The sequence below is a fragment of the Microcebus murinus genome, chromosome 1, assembly GCF_040939455.1.
Source record: "Microcebus murinus isolate Inina chromosome 1, M.murinus_Inina_mat1.0, whole genome shotgun sequence".
Lineage (NCBI taxonomy): Eukaryota > Metazoa > Chordata > Mammalia > Primates > Cheirogaleidae > Microcebus > Microcebus murinus.
In genome coordinates this window covers 147,039,768-147,052,121 of record NC_134104.1, presented here as the reverse complement: position 1 = coordinate 147,052,121, position 12,354 = coordinate 147,039,768, and the positions used below count along the sequence as shown (strand labels likewise).

General features: G+C 37.8%; 1 protein-coding gene across 2 annotated transcripts in view; it reads right to left on the bottom strand.

The window, feature by feature from the left end:
• RPL14 (ribosomal protein L14) overlaps positions 1 to 12,354 on the bottom strand; it is a 301,323-nt gene that overhangs the window by 75,791 nt on the left and 213,178 nt on the right. The gene's annotated exons all lie outside the window — the stretch shown is intronic.

The window sequence follows — 12,354 nt, the reverse complement described above, 5'->3', positions numbered from 1 at the left end:
AAAATTCATACCTAATTTTGGAAACTTCTCAGCTTTTCTCTCTAAAAATATTACCCCTGCCTTATAGGTTCTATTCTCTTCCTCTGGAATGCCAATGAGAAGCCATGTTGGGCCTTCTTCTCTCTCCCCCATGCCTTTAATTTTTAAAAAGTGTGTCTGTGTTACATTCTGGATAATGTTAACAAAAAATTATTCTGACACTTGTTAAAACAGTAAGGAAGACTCTACTGAAGACTATTGCAATAGGAATCATGACAATTGCAATAGGAGAGAGAAGTTGCACTCAACTCCAAACACAGCAAAGACAGCTGGAGATCTACAGCCAACAAGCAAAGTGAGGGGGTCAGGGGAAGGATAATAAAATGACTCACAGGAGACATCAAGGGTAGGAGGATTCTTGATTAACTGGCCTAACAGGTTTTTGCTAAAGGGAGGCTAAGGATTTATACATCAAAGATGGGGGATGAGGAGCTTGATCAGCTATCAAGAATTGGGGGATGACTTAGCAGGATCATTGCTAAAACTGGTCTAGGCTAGACAAAGACAGAATGGGGCTAAGATTGGGGCCTAATCAAGAAGAGGACTCAGAGAAGGCTGATTATACTTTGATCTAGGATAAAGTCTTTATCAATAATTTCCTTCTATCAATCTTCCAGCTCAATAATATCCTCTTTAGCTGGGTCTTTATAACCTAAATTAGTCAACAATTTAAAAAAATTTATTACTACCATGTTTTTATTTCTAGAATTTCTGCTTGCTTTTTTTTTCAATTCTGTTTAGCCTTCCTTTTTTTTTAAAAAAATTTATTTATATAAATTTAAGGGGTACAAGTGCAGTTTTGTTACATGTATATATCGTGTAGTGGTGAAGTCTGGGCTTTTAGTATACTCATCACCAACATAGTATATATTGTACCCAACAGGCAATTGTTCATTCCTCATCCCCCTTTCAACCTCCCACCTTTTGGAGTTTCCAATGTCTATTATTCTACTCTGTATGAACATGTGTACCCATAGTTTAGCTCCCACTTGTGAGAGCATGTGGTCTTTGATGTTTCATTCCTAGATACTTCACCTAGGATAATGGACTCCAGTTCCATCTAAGTTTTTGCAAAAAATATTATTTCAGCCAGATATGGTGGCTCATACCTATAATCCCAGCACTTTGGGAGGCCAAGGCAGGAGGATTGTTTGAAGCCAGGAGTTCAATACCAGCTTGAGCAACATAGGGAGATTCTTCTCTACAAAAAATAAAAAATGGCCGGGCACAGTGGCTCACGCCTGTAATCCTAGCACTCTGGGAGGCCGAGGCGGGCGGATTGCTCGAGGTCAGGAGTTCAAAACCAGCCTGAGCAAGAGTGAGACCCCCGTCTCTACTAAAAATAGAAAGAAATTAATTGACCAACTAAAAATATATATACAAAAAAGTAGCCGGGCACAGTGGCACATGCCTGTAGTCCCAGCTACTCAGGAGGCTGAGGCAGTAAGATCGCTTGAGCCCAGGAATTTGAGGTTGCTGTGAGCTAGGACGCCATGGCACTCACTGTAGCCTGGGCAACAAAGTGAGACTCTGCCTCAAAAAAATAGATAAATAAAAAATAAAAAGTTAGCGAGGCATGGTGACATGTGCCTGTATTCTCAGCTACTTAAGAGGCTGAGCCAGGAAAATCATTTGAGCCCAAGAATTAGAGGTTGTGATGGCACCACTGTGCTCCATCCTGAGTGACAGAGTGATACTCTCTCTCTAAAAAAATAAAAAGACATTATTAGATTCTTTTTTCATGCCTGAGTAGTATTCCTGTGTGTGTGTGTGTGTGTGTGTGTGTGTGTGTGTGTACACATCACATTTTCTTTATCTAATCATAGGTTAATGGGCACTTAGGTTGGTTCCATATCTTTGCTATTATGAATAGTGCTGCAATAAACATGAGTGCAGGTATCTTTTTAATATAATGATTTCTTTTCCTTTGGGTAGATACCCAGTAGTGGGATTGCTAGATTGAATGGTAGATCTATTTTTAGTTCATTGAGAAATCTCCATACTGTTTTCCATAGAAGTTGTACTAATTTGCACACCCACCAACAGTGTATAAGTGTTTCATTTTCCCCACATCCACACCAATATTTGTTATTTTTTTTTACTTTTTAATAATAGCTAATCTGACAGGATTAAGATGGTATCTCACTGTGGTTTTTATTTGCATTTCCCTGATGATTAGTGATGTTGAGCATTTTTTTTGATGGTTTCTTTTTGCAGTTTGTATGTCTTCTTTGGAAAAATGTCTGTTCAGGTTCTTTGCCCACTTTTAATGGGTTATTTGTTTTTTTCTTGTTCAGATGTTTGAGTTCCTTGTAGATTTTGGATATTAGTCCTTTGTCAGATGCATAGATGTAAATATTCTCTCCCATTCTACAGGTTGTCTATTTGCTCTATTGATTATTTCTTTTGATGTGCAGAAGCTTTTTACTTTAATTAAGTCCTATTTGTTTAATTTTGGTTTTGTTGCATTTGTTTTTGAGGTCTTAGTCATAAACTCTTTGCCTAAGGCATTGAAATGAAAAGTTGGTTCTTTGAAAAGATAAACAAAATTTGCAGACTGCTAGCAGATTAACCCAGAAAAGAAGAGAGAAGATTTAATAAGCTCAATCAAAAATGAAAAGGGAGACATTATAACTGATAGCACAGAAATATAAAAGATCATCTGAGACTGCTATAAACATCTCTATGCCCACAACGTAGAAAACCTACAGGAAATGAATAAATTCCTGGAAACATACAACCTTCTAAGCTTAAATCAGGAAGAAATAGAAATCCTAAACAGGCCAATAATGAGTAGTGAGATTGAATCAATAATAAAAAAAAATTCCCAAGAAAAAAAGCCCAGAACCAGACATATTCACAGCTGAATTCTATCAGACATGCAAAGAACTGCTACTAATTCAACAGAAACTGTTCAAAAGATCAAAAGAAGGGAATCCTCCTTAACTCATTCTACAAAGCTGATATCACCTTGATACAAAAGCCAGGAAAGGACGTGATAAAAAGAGAAAACTACAGAACAATAGCCCTGATGAACACAGATACAAAATCTTCAACAAAATACTAGCAAACTGAATTGAAGAACACATCAAAAAGGTAATACACCACGATCAATTAGGTTTTATTCCAGGGATGCAAGAATGGTTCAACACATGCAAATCAATAAATGCGATTCAGCACATACAGAATTAAAAACAAAAACCATATGATTATCTCAATAGACACAGAAAAGCATTCAATAAAATTCAGCATCCCTTCATAATTAAAAACTCTCAACCAACTAGGCACAGAAGGAACATAGCGCAAAATAATAAAACCACATATGACAAAACTGCAGCCAACATCATATTGAATGGGGAAAAGTTGAAAACATTTTCCCTAAGAAATGGAACAAGACAGGGATGCCTATCCTACACCTATTCAACATAGACTGGAAGTCCTAACCAGAGCAATCAGGCAAGAAAAAGAAATAAAAGGCATCCAAATCAGAAAAGAGGAAGTCAAATTATCTCTGGTTATGATATGATCTTATACCTAGAAAACCCTAAACACTCCTCCAAAAGACTCCTAGATTTGATAAATGAATTCAGTAAAGTCTCAGGTAACAAAATCAATGTACAAAAATCAGTAGCATTTCTATACACCAATAACAATCAAGATTAGAACTAAATCAAGAACTCAATTGCATTTACAATAGCTACAGAAAATTTAAAATACTTAGGAATATATTTAACCAAGGAAGTGAAAAATCTCTGCCCAACAAACCTACAAAACACGAATTAAAGAAATTGTATATGACACAAACAATTGGAAAACATTCAATGCTCACAGATTGGAAGAATCATTATTGTGAAAATGACCATACTGCCCAAACAAGCTGCCAATTCAATGCAATTTCTATCAAAACACTAATGTCATTTTTCACAGAATAAGAAAAAACAATCCTAAAATTCATATGGAACCAAAAAAGAGCCCAAATAGTTAAAGTTATTCTAAGCAAAAAGAACAAAGCTAGAAGCATCACATTACCTGACTTTGAAATATACTACAAGACTGCAGTAACCAAAACAGCATGATATTGGTATAAAAATACACACAGAGATCAATAGAAGAGAATAGACAACATAGAAATAAAGCCATGTACCTATAATATGGACAAAAACATACACTGGTGAAGTATACTCTATCCTTCCTTTCTTAATCCTAATCTGCAATTTTTTGTATTTATTTCTAAGTACTTCTAGTACTAATTTATTTGCTGAATTAGCTGATTTTGCTTCATAGTGATATCCTTCCTTTTACTCTTTGCAATCTTTGATCATGAAGTCATCTTCTGAGTGGATTGTTTTCTTAGTGGAAGTTTTGTGGACTCTGGGTTATGAATTTCTCTATAATTTTCAATTTTCTTTTGCAGCAGGCCTAGGGACCTCAAGGATCTTGGTCTGGGTTTCATATAATTTCTTGGCTTACATTTTTGGCACAATACAGATATATAAATTCAGACTCTTTATTGGAGTATGACACAGGCCAAGGGTTTTGATTTCTTGAAAGTGACATTTTTTTCCCCCAACTCATGGTCTCAAAAAGAAGTTTCCTTGCTTCTTTCTTGGTCTAGTAGATATAATTTTTCAAGCAAACTTATTAAATGTAAGGAAGTTCTTACAAGATCTGGGATTTATATTGGGGATTCCCTCCAGCTATCTTACCCTCATGTCTCTTGGAATTCCATCAACCAACCTTTAAGGTCTTTATTTGGGTCTAAAATCCCCTTGGGCCACAGTGACTTTGAGCTTATGCTTATCTTTTTGGCCTTGAATTCTCTCTCTGTTTATGTCACCTGGGAATTCCCTTTCCTTGCTTTGACTTCAGCTATGTATTAACAATTTGTTTGTTGTCATGTTTTATGCAGCATTTCTATGTATTTGTCTGGGAGAGAGAACTTTCCACATCACCTCAGTCTCCTATATCTACAGAAGATCTAACTCACTGCCTTTTGTTCTCTTCTATTACTTATCCCATGGTGTCTGGTGTTAAGTGATAAATGTCTTCTTTGTCCTCCATTAGACTGCAAACTCCTTGAGAGCCTCTTAGTCCCAGTTCCTACCTTGGAGCATAGTAGATGCCATGTTTATTGACTTGGACTGAGCTGAATTCCTGCCCAAATGTCCAGATTCACCTGTTGTGAGAGCCTCAGATAAAGAACTGTTATAATAATTACGAAGCAGCTGACTAACCAGTATAGTTAACGTAGGTAGTCAGAACTGTGCTCTAAGGACAGGCTGCTGTGAGTTAATGCTACATTCCTTACCTGCAGGGTGACATGGAGTTACTTATTCAACTCCTTGTTGCTTTGGTTTCTGTGTAAATTCCTTATAAATTACTCTGTCTATAAAAAGATTTTTTGAGGATTGTATAACTCACAGAGTTTATTTAAAAATAGGGTTTTTTGAGGATTATATATATAACTCAGAGTTTTTTGAGGATTAACTAACCAAATGATGTAAAGTACTTAAGGCTTGACACATAATAAGGGCTCAGTGAATATCAGCTTCAGTGTTATTTTGACCTGTGGAAGGTGGTTTATCATTTGGTAAATCAATTTTTTCAAGAAAACTAAATAATGTTTTAATGATTGTGACAGTTACACTGAGAGTTGTAGGCTCATCTGATTTTATGAAATATCCCCAAATAATAGTAACATTAAAATATACACATGTATATTCTTACACATATCCACTTTGAGAAATACAAAAGAACATGTCAAAGAAGAATTTTCATCATTAATCCCTTCTCTCTCATGTCCATGTATTTTTGAGATTCTCTAAGTCTAGTTTTCCCAGGGTGAATCTAGGATGCATATAGATATTTACGAAAATTCCAGCCAATCCCTTTTGGGAAATTTTTTAAAAATTGCCTAAACGATCAATTTTGATAACAACTCTGCTAGGAATTTTGTAAAAGAATTCAAAATTCTTTGGCCTTTAAAAAGGCCAAAGAAAAAAGAGTGAGAGAAATGGATGAATTGCCCCATTGAATTCATTTCTTATAGCTAGGCAATCATTTTTTTTTCTCTTTCTGAAATTAGCATGTTTTTATAAGGAAGAAAATAGGGTGTCCATGGAAGAGGAAACCATCCTCTTCCTATCCCCTCAAGGTCCAAAGACCTAGGTCTCCTCTCCAGGAGGACCTGTGAGCCCTTGTAAGTGTTCCCTTGGCTGAAACAGATGGGGTGAGACATGTTATTGCCTTCGTATTGCCTCTTAGGATAAAACTATTTTTATTAATTGTTTTTATTTTGGTTCACCATTTTTTAATAATTTGGGGTTATGATCCTTTCACCTTATAGTTCACTTGTTAATGAAGGGACAGAAAAATTTACAAAACGTTTGCATAAAGGATTTCATTTTCTGAACCCTTATAAATTTAAAAAGTGCAGATATTGATGAGTTCTGGCATAAGCCCTCAGTCCTTTGTCCCAGCCCTTTCTGTGCGACCTCACAGTATTTTGCTATATCCAAGCCCCAAATGAGCCACAGTTAGAGGTTTTAACAACATTAATAATAATATTACTATCAGTAGATACGAGGTGGGGTGTGTGTGTCACTAACATGACTCAGCTCAGGAGCCCCCATACCCCCAAGTATAATTGCAGGGTGTGACACTTCCACTCCCAGGGCCCTCCAGGGGCACCCCTGGGTGTAAGTTCTCTCAGATAGGAACAGGACAAAGACCCACTGCAGCGATGGTCTTGGCTCCTTTGAGAAATCACCAGTTGATGCAGCCAAGGTGAGGTTCTGGCCTGAGAAGTTCTCCTTTCAGAAAAGGTAGACAGTCACCTGGAAAGACCTCAGTCTTTGAATGGCCCCTTTCATAGTGATCCTGCACAACATGACTGTAAGGGGCACGATTCGTGAGGACTACAACCAGGGAGCTGTACAGCTAGACAGCCAAACACCATGGCCTGGTGGTGGCTGTGGCTAGGTGCGCAGCTCCCAGAGCTGTGGGGTTCCCCTCACTCCCTGTTTCTTGCCTTTTTATCTCCATAACTTCAAAATCAAATCCCAAGCTTGGGTCCCCAGGTATCCACCTCTTTGGGCCATTTCCCGTACATCTTTGGGACTGTTTGAAGATTAAATTCTTCCTGCCCTTAGCAATGGTGAACAAGTTGTTGGATGATAATGATTCTGTTTCCAGTACTGATTGGCCATTAAGGTTATTGTATTTATCAATAAAACAAGAACAATAACAGCAACGAATATATATATATATATATATATATATATATATATATATGCATACACACACATGCACACATACATACACATACATATGCATACATGTACGTGTACATATATTGAATACAGCATAGAGTTTTTTGTATCTAGGACTAAAAGAGATGTAGGGAAGGAGCATCTGGATGAGGCACATTGACTAGCCCCTTTTTATGCACATTGAGGCATAAAGAGATTAAATGACTTGCCCAAGTTCATCCAGCTTTACCAGGTATTAGCTGGTGGAGGTAACTCCTGGTTTGTCTGACCCTGTTACGGTGCAATCGTACATTATCTCATTAGTGATTTCTAGTGAGGGAGGGGAAAGGGTAAGTTTATTGAGATATACTTTATATATGGTAGAGTATAAATCACAAATTCTAAGCGTTTAGTCTGATGATTTTTTAATGTGAAACACTACCTAGTTCAAGAGATAGGACATTTCATCTCTCCAGAATGTTCTCTCATACCTCCTTATACCCTCATACCAAGGGTAACCACTATTCTGATGGCTATCACCATAGATAAGCTTTGCCTGTTTTCAAACTTTCTATGAATGGAATCACACAATATGCACTGTGCCTATGGCTTCCCAGTCTGGGTAATGGGTGTGCACATGTCAGTGCAGGCTCACGTGCTGCTGAGTCTTGTTTGCTGTTCTTGGTGACACGTTGAATACAAAACGAGAAATGAACAACATGCACTGCAAATGGACGTGCTGAGTCACGGATGCTCTGCAATCTCTAATTGCCAGGTTTGGGGTATGGCAACATCTTGAGTGAATTGACTACATTTATATTTGTTCTTGGCACAAAAAATGAAAATCGATGCCTTGGCGGACATGATCTGTTCAGTAACTTCCGTTCTTTAATCACATTAGATGTTCATTTGGAGACAAAATAACCTCCATTAGGACAGCACTGGTTGGCTAAGTGCTTTATCCCACTTTATCACAATGCAGGCAGGCTGCAGAATGTACTGTAATCCCCAGCTTTTCAAGGATGAGGGCCACCTCTTGTTTCTCCTGTCTCTTTATAGCTCTGTTCTGGATAGAAACACACCCAAAAGAAAATGAGAACTGCTCACCACTGGTCTTGACTTGGGCAGAAGGAGCTTGCTTTTCCTCTTTCTTTTCTCTCCTCTTTCATTATTGTTACCATAAGTGTCGGTATGGGCAGAAAAGATAAATACTGCATGTCTCACAGGCTGTTTATTTTTTATGTTCTAAAGACAGTGTAACTAGGTGGCACAAACTGAGGCACTGTTGTTTACAGTCGTGTGACGTGGGCAGGTGACTTACCCTTTTTGTACCTCCATTTCCTCAGTGGTAGAACGAGGACAGGAATAGCACCTGCATCCTAGCATTGTTGTGAAGAGTAAATGAGCAGTGCATTTATGTACATATATAAAGCACCTAAAACAATGCCTGGCATGTAGTAAGCTTTCAGTAAATATAAACTATTATAATTATAGGAACACTGCTTAGGGCCTATGAGTTCTTCATGCAAATATTTCAGACTGGAAAAAAGTGTATTGGCTTTAGGATATAAAAGGAAAACTACAAATAAAATCAATAAATATTAAATAAGTTTTATTGCAGAGACATTTACTACTCATGAATATCTGTGGGCTTTCCCACATTTTCCAGTCTCCTTGCCATTAGACAGAGCCTGTGGCTATTTCTGGCCATTGGGTGAGACTGGCGGTGGACTTTGTTATTTCTGGTATGAAGTATTTAAGACTCAGTGCACAGGCTGGGTGTGGTGGCTCACACCTGTAATCCTAGCATTCTGGGAGGCTGAAGTGGGGATCATTTGAGATTAGGAGTTTGAGACCAGCCTGAGCCAGAGTGAGACCTCATCTCTACTAAAAATAGAAAAATTAGCGGAATATGGATGGTGCTGTGTGCCTGTAGTCCCAGCTACTCAGGATGCTGAGGCAGTAGGATTGCTTCAGCCCAGGAGTTTGAGGTTGCTGTGAGCTAGGATGATGCCACAGCATTCTAGACCAGAGGATAGAGCAAGACTCTGTCTCAAAAAAAAAAAAAAAAAAAAGAGGAAGGAAATAGCAGAGGATGTAAACAGGTGGAAGACCATACCATGCTCGTGGGTTGGCAGAATCAACATTGTTAAAATGTCTGTACTACCCAAAGTGATCTATAGAGTCAATGCAATCCCTATTAAAATACCATCATCATTTTTCACAGATATAGAAAAATAATTTTATGCTTCGTATGGACCCAGAGAAGACCTAGTATAGCAAAAGCAATCCTAGGCAATAAAAAAAAAAAAGGGAGGTATCAATGTACTGGACTTCACACTATACTACAAGGCTATAGTAATTAAAACAGCTTATTACTGGCACAAGAACAGGAACATTGACCAGTGGAACAGAACAGAGAACCCAGATATAAAACCATCCTCTTATAGCCATCTAATCTTTGACAAAGCAGATGAAAACATACACTGGAGGAAAGAATCCTTATTCAATAAATGGTGCTAGGAAAACTGTATAGCCACATGTAGAAGACTGAAACAGGACACCTTTCACCTCTCACAAAAATCAACTCACTCTGGGTAACAGACTTAAACCTAAGGTGTGGAACTATTAGAATTCTAGAGGAAAACATTGGAAATACTCTTCTAGACATTGGCCTAGGCAAAAAAATTTATGAAGAAGACCCCAAAGGCAATCATAGCATCAACAAAAATAAATAAATGGAACTTGATCAAATTAAAAAGCTTCCACACAGCTAAAGAAACTGTCACCAGAGCAAACAGACAACCTACAGAATGGGAGAAAATTTTCACAAGCTACACATTGATAAAGGGCTTATAACTAGAATCTATTTAGAACTCAGGAAAATCAGTAAGAAAAAAATCAAACAATCCTATCAAAAAGTGGGCAAATGACATGAATAGAAACTTCTCAAAAGAAGACAATAATGGCCAACAAACATGAAAAAATGCTCAACATCTGTAATCATCAGGGAAATGCAAATCAAAACCACAATGAGATATCACTTATCTCCAATGAGAATGGCCTTTATTTTATTTTATTTTTTTATTTTTTTTTTTTTTGAGACAGAGTCTCACTTTGTTGTCCAGGCTAGAGTGAGTGCCGTGGCGTCAGCCTAGCTCACAGCAACCTCAAACTCCTGGGCTCAAGCGATCCTCCTGCCTCAGCCTCCCGAGTAGCTGGGACTACAGGCATGCGCCACCATGCCCGGCTAATTTTTTTTTATATATATATCAGTTGGCCAATTAATTTCTTTCTATTTATAGTAGAGACGGGGTCTCGCTCTTGCTCAGGCTGGTTTTGAACTCCTGACCTTGAGCAATCCGCCCGCCTCGGCCTCCCAAGAGCTAGGATTACAGGCGTGAGCCACAGCGCCCGGCCGAGAATGGCCTTTATTAACAACTCCCAAAATAATAAATGTTGGTGTGGATGTGGAGAGACAGGAACACTCCTACATTGCTGGTGGGACTGCAAACTAGTTCAACCTCTGTGGAAAGCAATATGGAGATACCTTAAAGCAATACAAGTAGATCTACCATTTGATCCAGCAATCTACCCAAAAGAACAAAGGACATTCTATAAAAAAGACACCTGCACTTGAATGTTTATAGCAGCACAATTCACAATTGCAAAGATGTGGAAACAACCCAAGTGCCCATTAGTACATGAGTGGATTAATAAAATGTGGTATATGTATACCATGGAGTACTATTCAGCTATAAGAAACAACCATAATATAGCACCTCTTGCATTTTCCTGAATAGAGCTGGAACCCATTGTACTAAGTGAAGTATCCCAAGAATGGAAAAATAAGCACCACATGTACTCACCATCAAATTGTTATTAACTGACCAACACCTAAGTGGACATACAGAAATAACATTTATCAGGCATTGGGCAGGTGGGAGTGGGGAGGAGGGGATGGGTATATACATACATAATGAGTGTGATGTGCACTGTCTGGGGGATGGACTGCTTGAAGCTCTGACTTGAGGGGGGAATGGGGACAAGAGCAATATATGTAACCTTAACATTTGTACCCCCATAATATACTGAAATAAAAAAATAAAATAAAAAATAAAAATTAAGAAAAAGAAAAGACTCAGTGCATGAGTCTCCAGCTTCTTCCTTTCTAGTTGTGAAGATCAAAGAGGTCACCTATACTCAATGGTACAGCTACAAAATGGTAATGCCTTGTGAATTCTCAGTTCCCAAGGAACTGTGCACATGGAGCAGAGGACCTTCCAACTACACTCACTGCATGTTCAGTGAGTCAGAAATAAGCTTGTGCTACGTTAAGCCACTTAGATTTTTGGGATTGTTTGTTGCTTCAGCATAGTCTGGACTAACCTAACTAATATAAGTGTCTACCTAACATAACATGCCAACCACTCAATTATACTCAGCTCAATTCAACCTGGCTCTTCTTTAGTTGGATTAGATTATATAGAATGAAGGCTTCACAAAGGCAGGGGTCTTAGTTTTGTTCACTAATATATGTCAAGTCCCTAAAACAATGCCTGGAATAATATAGATGTTCAATAAATATTTATGATATGAGTGCATTAAAAGATTTGATAAGACTTTGAGTGAGGCTCTCAAAAACAAGAATGTTTAGGACTACAAAAGTCTTAACATAGTTCAGATGGGTTTGGATACATTCAGCGGTGCTGGCTATGTTACATGTTGATGAGAGAGAACTCCAATTCTTAGGGTCCACCCTACAATCCAACTGATGAAATGAAAACAAGATTCAGAGGCGGATGAACCACATTTCATCCTCAAGATCTTTCTCGTGTTCTTCCATTTTCAAATTCCTCTGTTTCCTATTATTTTTTACAGAGAAGACAGAAGAAAATGCATTCCTTTGAATAATGTAATTTAAAAATTACTCCAGAGCAAATCAGAACATTTTACCTTAAATTTTTAGTTTTAATTGTGAGGTAGTATGTTGTTTCTAAATATAGAAATGTCAAGCTCTGGAACAATCACAGTAAGATTATATTAATAATCATACTGACAGCTG